The sequence below is a fragment of the Panthera leo genome, chromosome E1 (assembly GCF_018350215.1).
Source record: "Panthera leo isolate Ple1 chromosome E1, P.leo_Ple1_pat1.1, whole genome shotgun sequence".
Taxonomy (NCBI): domain Eukaryota; kingdom Metazoa; phylum Chordata; class Mammalia; order Carnivora; family Felidae; genus Panthera; species Panthera leo.
In genome coordinates this window covers 35,122,111-35,137,095 of record NC_056692.1, presented here as the reverse complement: position 1 = coordinate 35,137,095, position 14,985 = coordinate 35,122,111, and the positions used below count along the sequence as shown (strand labels likewise).

At 38.6% G+C, this 14,985-nt stretch overlaps 2 non-coding genes across 2 annotated transcripts; both read left to right on the top strand.

Moving 5' to 3' along the window:
- The first annotated feature begins 12,941 nt into the window (after positions 1-12,941).
- On the top strand, positions 12,942-13,021 carry LOC122207462. Its single transcript, XR_006196874.1, has one exon. It is a non-coding gene; the product is annotated as a small nucleolar RNA U2-19 (small nucleolar RNA).
- A 319-nt stretch (positions 13,022-13,340) lies between these two features.
- Positions 13,341-13,410, top strand: LOC122207461. Its single transcript, XR_006196873.1, has one exon. It is a non-coding gene; the product is annotated as a small nucleolar RNA U2-30 (small nucleolar RNA).
- Positions 13,411-14,985: the final 1,575 nt, after the last annotated feature.

Sequence of the window (14,985 nt, the reverse complement as noted above, 5' to 3'; positions counted from 1 at the left end):
CCCCCACTCCTTGGATGTCCTCCTTACTCTTCTCGGTCTGACACCCTACGCCTGGCCACCCTATATACATGGAATCCTTCTTAAACATACTGTGGTTGTGCCTTCCCATGCCACATGTGTCCCCATGCAGGGATGTCCTCTTTAGTCAGGTTCTAATAAACTGGATGGTTCCATGCATTGGAAAGCCACCCCTGTCTTGCTAACTTACCATTCTATCCACCCTCTCCCCAAGGTGGATGCCCTCATTGCCTTACTCTGGCTCTGATCCCTTTCTCTGGATCACTGTGGCTTCCACCACCACCACCATGGGCACCTACCTTGGTCTGGCCTGCATAATGGCTTTAGGGTTGAATCGCTCAACTAGAAAGGGAAAGAGAAGGGAAAGCAAAGGAAGGAAGGGAAGGGAAGGGAAAGGAAAGGAAAAGAAAGGAAAGGAAAGGAAAGGAGAGGAGAGAAGAGGAGAGGGGAGGGGAGGGGAGGAGAGGAGAGGAAAGAGAAGGAAAGGAGAGGAGAGGAGAGGAGAGGAGGGGGAGGGGAGGGGAGGGGAGGGGAGGGGAGGGGAGGGGAAGAAAGGAAAGGAAAGGAAAGGAAAGGAAAGGAAAGGAAAGGAAAGGAAAGGAAAGATGGAAGGGGAAAGAGACAGGAAGAGGAATTTTAAACAACTGAGGTATACGTACTTTAAAGTGCACAAATCTTTGAGTGCCTGGGTGGTTCAGTCGGTTAAGTGTCCGACTTCTGCTCAGATCATGATCTCATGGTTCTTGAGTTCGAGCCCCACATCAGGCTCTGTGCTGACAGTGCAGCGCCTGCTTGGGATTCTCACTCTCTCCTCTCTCTCTGTCCCTCCCCTGTTAGCACTTTCTCTCTTTCTCTCTCAAAATAAATAAATAAAAACTTTTTTTTGAAGTGCACAAATCTTAAGAGTATACTTCATAAACTTCTACAAAGTAGAACATTACCAGAGCCTTAGAAGACTCCCTCATACACCATCCAATTATTGCCCTTCCCAAGATAACTAACTTCTATCACTATGGAATAATTTTGTTTATTTTTAAACTTTATGTGGGGCGCCTGGGTGGCTCAGTTGGTTGAGTGTCCGACTTCGGCTCAGGTCATGATCTCACGGTCTGTAAGTTCGAGCCCCGCGTCGGGCTCTGTGCTGACAGCTCAGAGCCTGGAGCCTGCTTCGGATTCTGTGTCTCCCTCTCTCTCTGCCCTCCCCTGCTCATGCTTTGTCTTTCTCTGTCTCAAAAATAAATAAAAACATTAAAAAAAATTAAAAAAAAAATAAACTTTATGTAAATGGAAACACATAGTATATTCTTTTGTTTGTGACTGACTTTATGTATTCAACACTATGTTTATGAGATGTATCCATGGTTTTGCATGTAGCAGTGAATTGTGCTTTGGCATTGCTGTATAGTATTCCATTGAATGAATATACCACTATTTATCTACCCATGCCATTACCAATGGCTATTTGGATTCTTTCTAATGTGAGTAATATGGCTAATAACAAACTCGCAATACCCTTTTGGTGTGTATATATGTGCATTTCTATTCGATATGTGCTTGAGAGCAGGACTGTTGAATTATAATGAATGTGTACACTCAGCTTTAGTAGTTATTGCCAGAGTTTTCGTAAAGTGGTTGGACAAATTTACACTTCTCCCAGCAATGTGAGAGTTCCAGTGGCCATATCCTTGTCAACACTTAGTATTGTCCATCTTTTAAATTTTAGTCATTCTGGTGAATATGCAGTAGTATTTCATTGCGGCATTAACTTGCATTTCTCTGATAACTGTGGAATGTTTTTTAAAATGTATTATTAGCTATGTATATATCTTTTTTTAATGAAAATGATATTGTTTTTTTCCTATTTGAAAAAATTGAATTGTCTGGGGCACCTGGGTAGCTCAGTCGGTTGAGCATCTGACTTCGACTCAGGTCATGATCTCAGGGTTTGAGGCTCGAATCCACATCTGGCTCTGTGCTGACAGCTCAGAGCCTGGAGCCTGCTTTGGATTCTGTGCCTCCCTCTCTCTGCCCCTCCCCTGCTCATGTTCTGTCTCTCTCCTCAAAAATAAATAAGTGCTTCCCCAAGTCACAATTTTCATTTCAATCAGCTGGGGGGTTTTTGTTTTTGTTTCTCTCTCTCTCTCTCTCTCTCTCTCTCTCTCTCTTTCTCTCTCTCTCTCTCTTTTTAGAAAAGTTGTCCTTATCTCTAAATAACAAGCTTTTGTTGCCAATTCTTGATTTTTCAGTTTTGGGCATTCTCTTTTGACTTCCCAGTGTGGAAGATGAGGGTTTAATTACTTTTAATTCCTTGCCTCTACCACACTTAATCACCCTTCCAGTCCCACCAATCTTGCAATATGGTTACATGATAATTTTGGTTAGGCCAATTTTCAGTGTTTACTTACCCTATTATGACTATGTAATTGTTATTTGTGTCTGAGCTGTATGGTGTAGTATGGTCGCTTTTGCTTTTTCTTCTGGAGTTAATAATTATCTTTTTTTGTTGTTGCTGGTGTTCATTTAGTTTTCTAAATAATAACCACCATTGCAACCTTAGTTGTCCAAGTGTCCCATTAAGATGTTCTGACACATCAGGTAGCCAGTTTTCTCTTCTTGTACCAATCTCTCCTGCAGACCATTGATCTACCCCAATCCCATGGCTCTCTAGCCCCCAAGAACAGCTCTCATATTGAAGTCGTCCACCTTCTTCCTTAGGGTTCCCTTTGCCTCTTTCCTATATCTGAGTCCCTCATTTTCTGAAAGCTATGTCTTCCTCTTTCTTGTCTTATTCTCCTGTTTTTAGGAGTACATTCTCCAAAAGGTTCTAGGGAAGGTGTCCGAAAGGGATATAATTCCTGAAACTTGGAACATCTGAAAATGTCTTTAATCTACCCCTGCACTTAACTGATAATTTTGTTGGGTATATAGTTCTAGGTGACAAATAGTTTTCCTTTGAATTTCAAAGGCATATTTCTAGTGTCCTTCATGTTTATATTAATGATCTATCTAGAATGGGTTTTCTGTATAGTGTGAGGAAGGAATCAAAGTTTACCAGAAGGACAGTAAATTTATCCACTACCATCTATTGAAAAGATCATTCTTTCCCCATATCATAGTATTGGATCACGTAAGTGTGGGTCTGTTTCTGGACACTCCATTGTATTTTATCAATCTATTTGTCTGTAAGTTTAACTTGTATTTAACTATTTAACTTGTATTTTACTGTTTTAATTTTTGCAGCTTTGTAATAAGTATTCCTAACAGCTAGTTTATGTCCTCCAACGTTGAACTTCTTTAAGACCATCTTTGTTATTCTTTGTCTTTTGCATTTCCATATATATATTTACTTATTTTGAGAAAGAGAGAATGTGATCAGGATGGGGGGAGAGAGAGAGGGAGAGAGAGAATCTTAAGCAGCCTCCATGCTGTCAGTGCAGAACCCGAGATGGGGCTCAAACTCACGAACTGTGAGATCATGAGCTGCGCTAAAATCAAGAGACAGACACTTAACTGATTGAGTCACCCAGGCGCCCCTCCATATAAATTTTAGAATCAGCTCATCAATTTCCACCAAAAAAAAACCCCTTCAGAAATATTTAATTGAGTTTTAAAAAATAGTAGCTTTGAGATTTAATTCACATGCCATAAAAATCATTCATTCAAATAAGTGTATAATTTAATGGATTTTAGTATATTCAGAGTTTTGCAACCATTAACACAGCATAGTAAATTTTCAAAAATTTTCATCACCCTTCAAGAAAACCCCATGCCCATTAGCAGTCACCCCTCCATGCCCCAACCCTAGGCAATCATTAATTGTATTTTCTGTCTGTATAATTTGCTTATCCTGGACAATTTGCATAAATGGGATAATAAAATATGTGGTCTTTTATAACTTGCTTCTTTTACTTAGTGTAACATTTAAAAAGTCCATCCACATTATAACCTGTGTCAGTATTTCATTATTTTTATGGCTGAATAATATTTCACTGTAGGGAAGTATCACATTTTATTTCTCCATTAGTTGATGGTCTTTGGGTTGTTTCCATATTTTAGCTATTATGTGAATATATTGAGCTATTACTGTGAATATTCATGTGCAAGGTTTTGTGTGGACACGTTTTAATTTCTTTTGGGCATATACCTAGGGTTGGAATTGCTGGGTTACATAATGACCTTATATTTATCCTTTGGAGAAACTGACGACCTATTTTCTAAGCAGGTTGTACCAATTCTTTTCTTCTTATTTTTTTAAACTTTATTTTGAGAGACAGAGAGAGAGAGAGAGAGAGAGAGAGAGAGAGAGAGAGAATGCAAGTGGGGAAAAGGCAGAGAGATTAGGAAAGAGAGAGAGAATCCCAAGCAGGCTCCACACTGTCAGTGAAGAGCCTGATGCAGGGCTTAAACTCATGAGCCATGAGATCATGACCTGAGTCAAAGTTGGATGCTTAACTGACTGAGCCACCCAGGCACCCTGAGGTTTCACAAATTTTAAATGTCACCAGCAGTGTGTTAGGTTTTATTCAGATTGAATTGAATCTGTTGGTCAGTTGGGGGAAGAATTGTTCACTTTACAATATTAACACTTCCAATCTATAAACACAGTGTATCCCTATTTCTTTTTTTAAAAAGTCTCTTTTTCTCTCAGTAATGCTCTGTAGCTTTCTGTGTAGAATTATAAACATATTTTGTCAGAATTATTGCTAAGTATTTAGGCTTTTTAATATAAAAAATACTATTGTCAATGAAATCTTTTTTTCATTTTCTGATTGCTTATTGTCAACTTACAGAAATATAATTGTTTTCTGCACATTGATCTTGTTTCCAGTAAACTTGCTAAATTTATTCATTCTTCTATCATATCTATAGGTTTAAAAATCTCAATATACATAATCATGCTATCAACAAATGACAACAGTTTTTTTTCTCCTTTTCAAATCTTACATCTTATTTTTTTTTCTTGCCTTATTGCAATGGCTAGAACTTCCCATAAAATTAAATGGAAGTGGTGATAGTGGTGGACATCCTCATTTGTTCCAGTCTCAAAAGGATAGCTTCTGGGGTGCCTGGGTGGGTCAGTTAGTTAAGTGTCTGACTTTGGCTCAGGTCATGATCTCATGGTTCATGAGTTCAAGCCCCGCATTGGACTCTGTGCCAACAGCTCAGAGCCTAGAGTCTGTTTTGGTTTCTGTGTGTCTCTCTCTGTCCCTCTTCCACTCACACTCCTGTGTCTCTCTCAAAATAAATAAATAAACATTAAAAAAAAAAGATAGCTTCCAATACCTTACCATTAAGTGTAATATTTGTTATAGCTTTTTTGTTTGATATTATCAAATTAAGAAAATTCCCTTTTATTCCTAGTTTGCTAAGAATTTTTATCATGAATAAATGTTGAATTTTTATTCAATGCTATTTTTCACATTTATTGAAATATGACTTTACTCCTTTATACTTTTAATGTGGTCAATTACATAATTGGTTTTCAAATGTGGAGGCAACCTCACATTCCTGGAATGAACTCCAGTTTGTAATGATGCATTATCATCTTTATATAACTTTGGATTTGATTGCTATTATTTTGTTTAGAATTTATGTCTATGTTTTTAACAGATATTATTCTGTAATTATCCTTTTTCAAATGTCCCAGGTGGGTTTTAATATCAAGGTTATGTTCCCCTCATCCAAAAAGTTAGGAAGTATTCTTTCCCTCTCTCTCTCTCTCTCCCTTCTCTGTAAGAGTTTAAAAGAGTTTAAGACTGGCATAATTTCTTTCTTTAATGTTTGGAAAAATTCACCAGTGAAGCCATCTGGACTTAAAATTTTTGTTGTAGGAAAATGTTTAAATACCGACAAATTTTTCTAATAGATATAAGACTATTCTTTATATTGTCTACTGTAAAATTTGGCAAGTTGTGTTTTTCAATTAATTTGCCATTTCATCAAAATTTTTAAATTTATTGGCATAGAGTCATTAAAATATCCTCATAATATAGGTGCCTGGGTGGCTCAATTGGTTAAGTGTCCAACTTCAGCTCAGGTCATGATCTCACATTTTGTGAGTTCAAGCCCTTCATCAGGCCCTGTGCTGACAGCTCAGAGCTTGCTTTGGATTCTGTGTCTCCCTCTCCCTCTCTCTCTCTCTCTCTCTCTCTCTCTCTCTCTCTCTGCCCCTCTCCCACTCGTGTTGTGTGTGTGTGTGTCTCTCTCTCAAAAATATATAAACATTAAAAAAATTAAAAAATAAAATATCCTCATAACATTTTAATTGTCTGTAGGGTTTATAGTGATGACCTCTTGTTCCTGATATTGTTGATTTGTGCCCTTTCTTTCTTTCATGATCATTCTTGGTCTTTATTATTCCTCCCTTATATTTTATTAGGTTTGTTTTGCTAGGAGGTTTATTTTGATATCTTAAGTGATTTCTCAGACTTTCTTCTATTTTAATGTATATGTATGTCCATAAATTTTCCTCTAGAACTGTTTAGCTACATCCCAAAATTTTAATATATTTAATTATTATTTAAAATATTTTCTGATATCAAGCATATTTTTCCTTTGAGTAATAGGTCATTTATAAATGTATTTATAAGATTTGTAAGATTTTCAAGTTATCCTTTCATTACTGATTTCTAGCCCAGTTCCATGGTCGTCTAAGATCATACTCTGTATGATTCCCATTTTTTGACATTTTCCAGGACTTCCTTTGTGACGTGGTATAAAGTCAATTTTGGTAATTTTTCCAAGCACCTGAAAAGAATGTGTATTCTTAAGTTATTGACTATATTGATGTACGTATAATATACAGTTCAATCATATTGGTTTAAATTCTCCCTATACTTATCGGAATTTTTTTTCCTGCTTTTCTATCAATTGCTAAGAGAAGAAGTTTCCCTCCCTCTATTTCTAATTTGCTAAGAGTATTCACCACAAATGGGTTGGATTTTCTCAAATATTTTTTCTGCATCTATTGATTATGTGATTTTTATTCTTTAGCTTGTTGATGTTATGGATTACATTAATTGGTTTTCAAATGTTGAACCAGCCTTGTATACTTGGGATAAATCCCACTTGGTTGTGCTACGTAATTCTTTTTATATATAGTTGGATTTGATCTGCTAATATTTTGTTGAGAATTTTTGCATCTATGTACATGAGAGACGTTGATCTCTAGTTTTTTTTTTCCTTGTACTGTCTGTTTAGTTTTGCTATTAGGATAATGTTGGTCTCATTGAATGACACAGAAAATAATCTCTCTGCTTCTATCTTCTGGAAGAGATTGTAGGGAATGGATATTATTTCTTCCTTAAATTCTTTTTTTAATGTTTTTTTTAAATTTTATTTTTGAGAGAGAGAGAGAGAGAGAGCGCTAGCAGGGGAGGTGTAGAGAGAGAGAGAGAGAGAGAGAGACACAGAATCCCAAGCAGGCTCCAGGCTCTGAGCTGTCAGCACAGAGCCCGAGGGGGGGCTCAAACTCACGGACAGTGAGATCATGGCCTGAGCGGAAGTTGGACGCTCAACTGACTGAGCCACCCAGGCACCCCATTAAATTCTTGGTAGAATTCACTAGGGAACCCGTCTGGGCCTGGTGCTTTCTGCTTGAGAAAGTTATTAATTATCAATTCAATTTCTTTATTTTTTTTTTTATTTTTCTTTTAACGTTTATTTATTTTTGGGACAGAGAGAGACAGAGCATGACCGGGGGAGGGGCAGAGAGAGAGGGAGACACAGAATTGGAAGCAGGCTCCAGGCTCTGAGCCATCGGCCCAGAGCCTGACGCCGGGCTCGAACTCACGGACCGTGAGATCGTGACCTGAGCTGAAGTCGGATGCTCAACCGACTGAGCCACCCAGGCGCCCCTCAATTCAATTTCTTGAACAGATATAGGCCTATTCAAATTGTCTATTTTTCCTCGTGTGTGTTTTGGCAGATTGTCTCTTTCAAGAAATTTGTCCATTTGATCTGGGTTGTCAAATTGTGGGCATAGAGTTTTTCATCATAGTCCTTTATTATCCTTTTAATGTATACAAGATATTTCACAACGGTTTCTTTCCCCTTCTCCTTCCTGGAAGTCTGAGGGGATTTTTCTCTGATAGAAACTTTTGGAGCTATTGGAAGTAAAATTCACAGAAGTGTGAGGCTCCTCTATAACTGGGTCCCTCTGACATTTTTAACTCTTAGACTTTCCATACGAAGCCTCACAAAATTCACCAGTTAGAGCTCAGGTTTTCCTACCTTGGCCCTGGTCCCTGCAGAGATTTCTGCTCAAGTAAATTGTGATTGCCCATCTGTCTTTCCAAGTCTCTCCAATATTGGGGACAGGAGCTTGCCCTGTCATGGATTTGGGAAAAGCTGTTGATTTTTTCAGTTTGTTCAGCTTTTTAGTTGTTTTGGGGATGAGGTTATGACTTTTACGTTTCTTACATGCCAGACTGGTATCATCTTTATTTTTTAAAGATATTTTCACTTGTTTGCCAGTTATTTTACAGTGCTTCAAATATGTCATTTCAGGGGCTCCTGGGTGGCTCAGTCGGTTAAGCGGCCGACTTCGGCTCAGGTCACGATCTCGCGGTCCGTGAGTTCGAGCCCCGCGTCGGGCTCTGTGCTGACAGCTCAGAGCCTGGAGCCTGTTTCAGATTCTGTGTCTCCCTCTCTCTCTGCCCCTCCCCTGTTCATGCTCTGTCTCTCTCTGTCTCAAAAATCAATAAAAACGTTAAAAAAAAATTCAAATATGTCATTTCATTGTTTTCTCATCCCCATCATTTCCATGGAAACATTAGATGTCAGTCTTATGTCTTAAAGACAGTATACAGTTGGGGTTTGATTTTTAAAAACCCAGTCAGATCATCTGTGTCTTAGAGTATTTAGATCATTTACGTTCATGCAATGAGCAGTATGGTTGGTTCTACATCTATGGTCTTGTTACTTGTTTTCTATGAGTCTCATGTATTCTTTATCTCTCTTTTCTTCTTTTCCTGCCTTCTTTGTAATTAATTGATTATGTTTAAATATTCCTTTGATATTCACTAATGTCTTAATATCTATATTGTTTTTAAATACCTTTAGCAGTTGTTTTAGGGCAGAGATCAGCATATGGCCCATGGCCTGTTTTTTATGGCCCATGAAATAAGAATGGGTTTTCGGGGGTTTTTTAGTTTATTTATTTTGAGAGAGAGAGAGCATGAGCAGGGAACGGAAAGAAAGAGAGGGAGGGAGTGAAACCTAAGGAGGCTCTGTACTGTCAGTGCAAAACCCAACGCGAGGCTTGCACTCAACAGACCGCGAGATCACGACCAGAGCCGAAATCAAGACGCTTAACCGACTGAGCCACCCGAGCGCCTCAAGAATTCTTTTTCATAACACGTTATTTTGTAGAACAGTTTTAGATTTAAAGAAAATTATGAAGAAAGCATGGAGTTTCCATATACCCTGTGCTCAGTCTTCTCTATTATTAGCATCTTCCATTATAGTATGGTCCATTTGCTACAATTAATGAACCAATATGGATACATCATTATTAACTAAGGTCCATACTTAATTCAGACTTCCTTAGTTTTAAGAAATTGTGATCAGATACAAATAACAAAAATTTACCATCTTAACCATTTTAAGTGTTCAGTAGTGTTAAGTATATTCATATCACTGTGCAACCGATCTCCAGAAGTCTTCTCATCTCGCAAAAGTGAAACTCTATACCCATTCAACAACATCTCCCCATTTTTCCCTCACCCATCCTCTGGCAACCACCATTTTACTTTCTATTTTTGTGAATTTCACTACTCTAAATACCTCATATATTGTGGAATCATATAATATCTATCTTTTCATGGCTGGTTTATTTCACTCAGCATGATGTCCTCAAGGTTCATCCATATTGTAGCATGTCAGAATTTCCTTCTTTTTTATGCTTGAATAATATTCCATTGTTTGTATATTACCACATTTTGTTTATCCATCCATCCATCCATCCACCCATCCATCCATCCATCGGTGAGTACTGGGGAGATTTCCTTAGTTTTTACCTAATGTCCTTTTGTCATTCCAGGATCCCATTCAAATGTAATCACATTACATTTAATCATCGTGTTTTCTCAGGCTCCTCTGGGCTGTGACAGTTTCTCAGACTTTCCTTTTTCTTTTTTCTTTTTTCTCTCTTTTCTTCTTCACTTATTCTGTTTGTTTGGAGTGTTTTGTTTTGTTTTGTTTTGTTGTTGACCTTGACAATGTTAAGAGTGGCACTATGTCGACCTTGACAATAATGTTGACCTTGACAATGAAGAGTGCGCTAGGCAGATATTTTGTGTAACGTCCCTTTATTTGGATTTATGTGATGTTTTTCTCATGCCCTGATGGGGATTATGGGTTTTTTTTGAAAGAAGACCGCACAGATCAAATGTTATTTTTTTTTATTTTTATTTTTTTCAAATGTTATTTTAATCGCATCACATCAAGAGTACATACTATCAACATGACTTATCACTGTTTAAACAGATCTTGATTACCTGGCTGACGCAGTGTTTATCAGGTTTCTCTAATGTCACCCTTTCATCCTTTTCCATACTGTACTATTTGGAAGAAAGTCGCCATGCCCAGCCCGCACGTAAGGAGTGGGGAGCTATGCTGACCTTGAGAACAGAGTATCTACATAAATTATCTAGGATTCTTCTGCCTGGGAGATTTGTTAAGAATAGTTTTGGGGCGCCTGGGGGGCTCAGTTGGTTGAGCATCCGATTTTGGCTCAGGTCATGATCTCACGGTTCCTGGGTTCAGGCCCTGTTGTCGGGCTCTGTGCTGACAGTCCAGAGCCTGCTTCAGATTCTGTGTCTCCTTCTCTCTCTGCCCCTAACCGCATCCCGCCCCCACCCCCCCCCCCACCTCGCCCCCGGTTCACACTGTCTCTCTCTCTCTCAAGAATAAACATTAAAAAAAATTTTATAATGAAAAATAAAAAAATAAAAAAAGAACAGTTTTTACATTTTTCAAAGGCTGAAGAAGTCAAAAGAATAATAACATTTTATGATATATGAAAACGGTTTGAAATTCAGATTTCAGAGTCCACAAATAAAGTTTTGTTGGAACACAGCTATGCTCACTCATTTACACATTGTCTGTGGCTGCTCTTATATGACAACAGTAGAGTTGATTAGTTGCGACAGAGGCTGTATGACCTTTGACATCTAAGATAGTCACTATTTGGCCCTTTACGTGAAAATTTTGCCACCATGAGAGACAGAGAGTGAATCCCCAGCAGGCAGTGCTCAGCTCAGAGCCTCCTTTGGGGCTCAGTCCCACGAACTGTGAGATCATGACCTGAGCCGAATTCAAGAGGTAGATGCTTAACCGAGTGAGACGTCCAGGCGCCCCACATTTTATTCTTTTTGATTTAAGTAGTCAATTACCTATTAAACAAATTTTTAATGGAGAAGAATATTTTCTACATTTAACCCCATATTTTCCATTTGAGGTTCTATTCATTCCTCTGTGTAGATCCCAATTTCCATCTGGCATCACGTCCCTTCTGCTTAAAAAAACGTTAACATTTGTTATAGTGCAGGTTGACTAACGATAAATCCCTTTATTTTTGTGAGTGTGGAAAAAAAATCTTCTTTCGCTTTAATTTTTAATCTATTTTCACTAAGCTGGGGAGCCTGGGTGGCTCAGTCAGGTTAAGTGTCTAATTCTTGATTTCCGCTCAGGTCATGCTCTCACAGTTCCTGAGTTCGAGCCCTGCGTTGGGCTTTGCGCTGACAGCGCGGAGCCTATTTGGGATTCTCTGTCTCCCTCTCTCTCTGGCCCTCCTGTGCTCTCTCTCTCTCTCTCAAAAACTAAATAAATAAAACTTTAAGGAAAAGAGATATTTTCACTAAGCTTACAGATCTAGGTTGATAGTACCTCATTTACTCACAACTTAAAAAAGTGTGTTCTATTTTCTTCCGGCTGTATAGTCTCTGACAGTAAGGCTGTGATCATTTTATCTTTGTAACAAAATATCCCTTTCCCCCCTCTAGCTTCCTTTAAGATCTTCTCATTGTCACAGGCTTTCAGCAATTTGATTATAATGAACCTTGCTTTCATTTTGTGGTGAGCGTTGAGATTCTTGGATCTTTGGTTTCCTAGTTTTGGTCAAATTTGGGAAATGTTGAGTCCCTATTTTTCTGATCTCCCTCTCTTCCTGGACTTAACACTACAAGGGTGTTAGGGTACTTGATATCTTGTCATAGGTCGCTGGTTCTCTTATGTTTTCGGTGTGCTTCTTTTCAGAAACGTTCTGCTGATACGTCCTCAGATAGCTTCCAGTCCACCGATGGCCTCTTCTGCAATGTCTAAGATGCTGCTAGTCCTATCTATTCAAGTCACATTTAGATTTTGCATATTTTTCATCTTTCAGTGTGTCAGTCATAGGGCTGTTTCTTTGAAGCGATGCGCTTCTTAAGATTTGTCTCTGTTTTTAATTTTTAGCGGTTTAACTACAATGTGCCTAAGTATGGTTTTCTTGTAATTACCCTATTTATCTTGATTCTTACGTCAAGTATAGAAAACTTGGGGCTAGTAATATTGTTTCTGCCCCATTATCTCTCCTCTTCTCCTTTTTTTCGCCTCCAGAAACAGATGTTAGACCTTTTATTGTGTTGCATGTAACCGTAGCGCCATTTTCTGTGTTCTCCATCTTTTTTCTTTCTTTTCCTGTCTGTGTTTCAATCTAGGTATTTCCTACTGAATTCTTTTCCAGTTCCCTAATTCTCACTTCTGCTCCGTCTGTCCTGCCTTTAGATCTGCATAATAAATTCTTCATTTTAGTTATTGTATTTTTCCCATCCTAGGATTCCATTTGATTCGTTATTGTTCATTAAGCCCCCTTCTTTTATGAAACTCTACAGCTTTTCATCTGTTTTGTTATACGGTATGATCTTAGTTATTTTCAAACTGTGTCTTCATGGAAACAGCCAAGTTTGAGCATCAGAAGACCTTCCAGTCTACCTAATGCATGACCACTGTAGTTTTGAGAAGCGAATGTATAAAGTAATTTAAAACAATGAGGCTTACGTCTGTGGTGTGTGTGTGTGTGTGTGTGTGTGTGTGTGTTTATTAAGGTGACAGTGGATAACTGAGTACTTGCTGATGGATGAATGACATTGGGTGGGTGCTGATGGATGAATGACAATGAAGATGTGTGTATATAAAGGCTAATCAATTCTGAACAATGATGAAAAGATTTTACAGTTGGGGCACCTGTCTGTTCAGTTGGCAGAACATGTGACTCTTGACCTTGGGGTTTTGAGTTTGAGCACTGGGTGCAGCAATTACTTAAAATTAAAATCTTGGGGGAAAAAAGAAGAAAATGTTTTACAACTGACCTTTCTAACTACGAAGGTTTCTACATTTGATCTGAGTTTAAAACGGGAAAGAAAAAAAACCCCGGATAACTCCAATATCTGGATCTCCTGGGAGATTGTATTTTATGTGATCTGTTTCTCTCTTAGGTTTTAGGCATTAGTTCAGTTTCTTCGCATACATGATAATTAATTTTATTTAATGTGAAGCAATCTCAAATTTTTAGCATGGTCCCAAATATAGTACAAAAACCCATTTTCCTGACTCAGCTGAGGTGTGTTGCCACCATCCCCCAAACGCTTCAACTCATGATTCCCATGAACAAAGACATCCTCCTGGATGACCACAATGCCATCATCAAAATCAGGAAATTACCATTGGAACATTACTCCCATCTAACCCACACCCTCCGTTCACTTTTCACCAGTGATCCCAATAATGCCCTTGCAGCAAAACCATTCAGTACAGGATCACATGTTACACTTGGCTCTCAGATATCTCTAGTCTCCTTCAATATGGAACAGTGTTTCAGCCTTTTCTTAACTTTGAGGACACTCTTGTAGATTATAGGCCAGTTATTTTGTAGACGTTCCCTTAAGTTGGACTTGTCCAATGTTTCCTCATGACTAGATTCGGTTTGTGCGCTTTATGTAGCGATGTCACAGAAGCGATGCTCTGTGTCTCTCTCATTGCCTCCTATCGGGTAGTGCACGATTGTAAGTTGTCCTATTACTGCGATGTTTATTTTGACCTCTTGATTAAGTTGGTGTCTGCCGGCCTTCTCCACTGTAAAGTTACCCTTCTCCCTTTGCAATTGATAAATATTTTGTAGGAAAACACTTTGAGATTATGTCAATATCCCATTCCACAACAAACTTTCCGTATTTGCATTCAGTGTATCGGTATGGAGTCATGGATTCCCATTTTACTCGGTAAGTTATAATGTATTAATATCATTATTTATTTGGATGTTCCAAATAACCAGATGCTGCCAATGGAAGTCCCTTCCAGCTGGCTTCTGTATTCCTTTGACATGTCTCCATCATTCTTTGGATGCTTATTTTTAGAACAGCTTTATTGAGTGTAATTCACATACCATACAATTCACCCATTTAAAGTGTACAATTCAGTGGTTTTTGGTACATTCACAGATGTGTGCGACCATTGCCGCAGTCAATTTTAGAACAGTTTCATTGTCTCAAAAGTAAACCTTGTAATCTTTAGCTATCATCCTCGTATCCTCCTGTCCCCACTTTAGCCCTAGGCAACCACTAATCTACTTTCCGTCTCTATACGTCTCCCTATTCTGGAACTTCATGTGAATGGGATCATATAACAGGTGGTGTTTGCTGGCTTTTTTTCACTCAGCATAATGTTTTCAAGGCTCATCCAAGGGGTAGCATATAGAATTACGGTAAAACGTTGGATTGTGAGTAACTTGTTTGGCCGGTGCTCCGCAAGGCGAGCAAACCTTTCTAATACATTTTAACTTGATAAACGAGCGATGTCTCGCAATACGAGTAGCACGTGACACCAAATGTCACAACTGAGCCAGTGGTTCTACTCTCTCTCTCTCTCTCTCTCTCTGTCTGCGATGTGGGTGATCGTCTCCCATGCTCAGGTGCTCGGGTCTCAGGC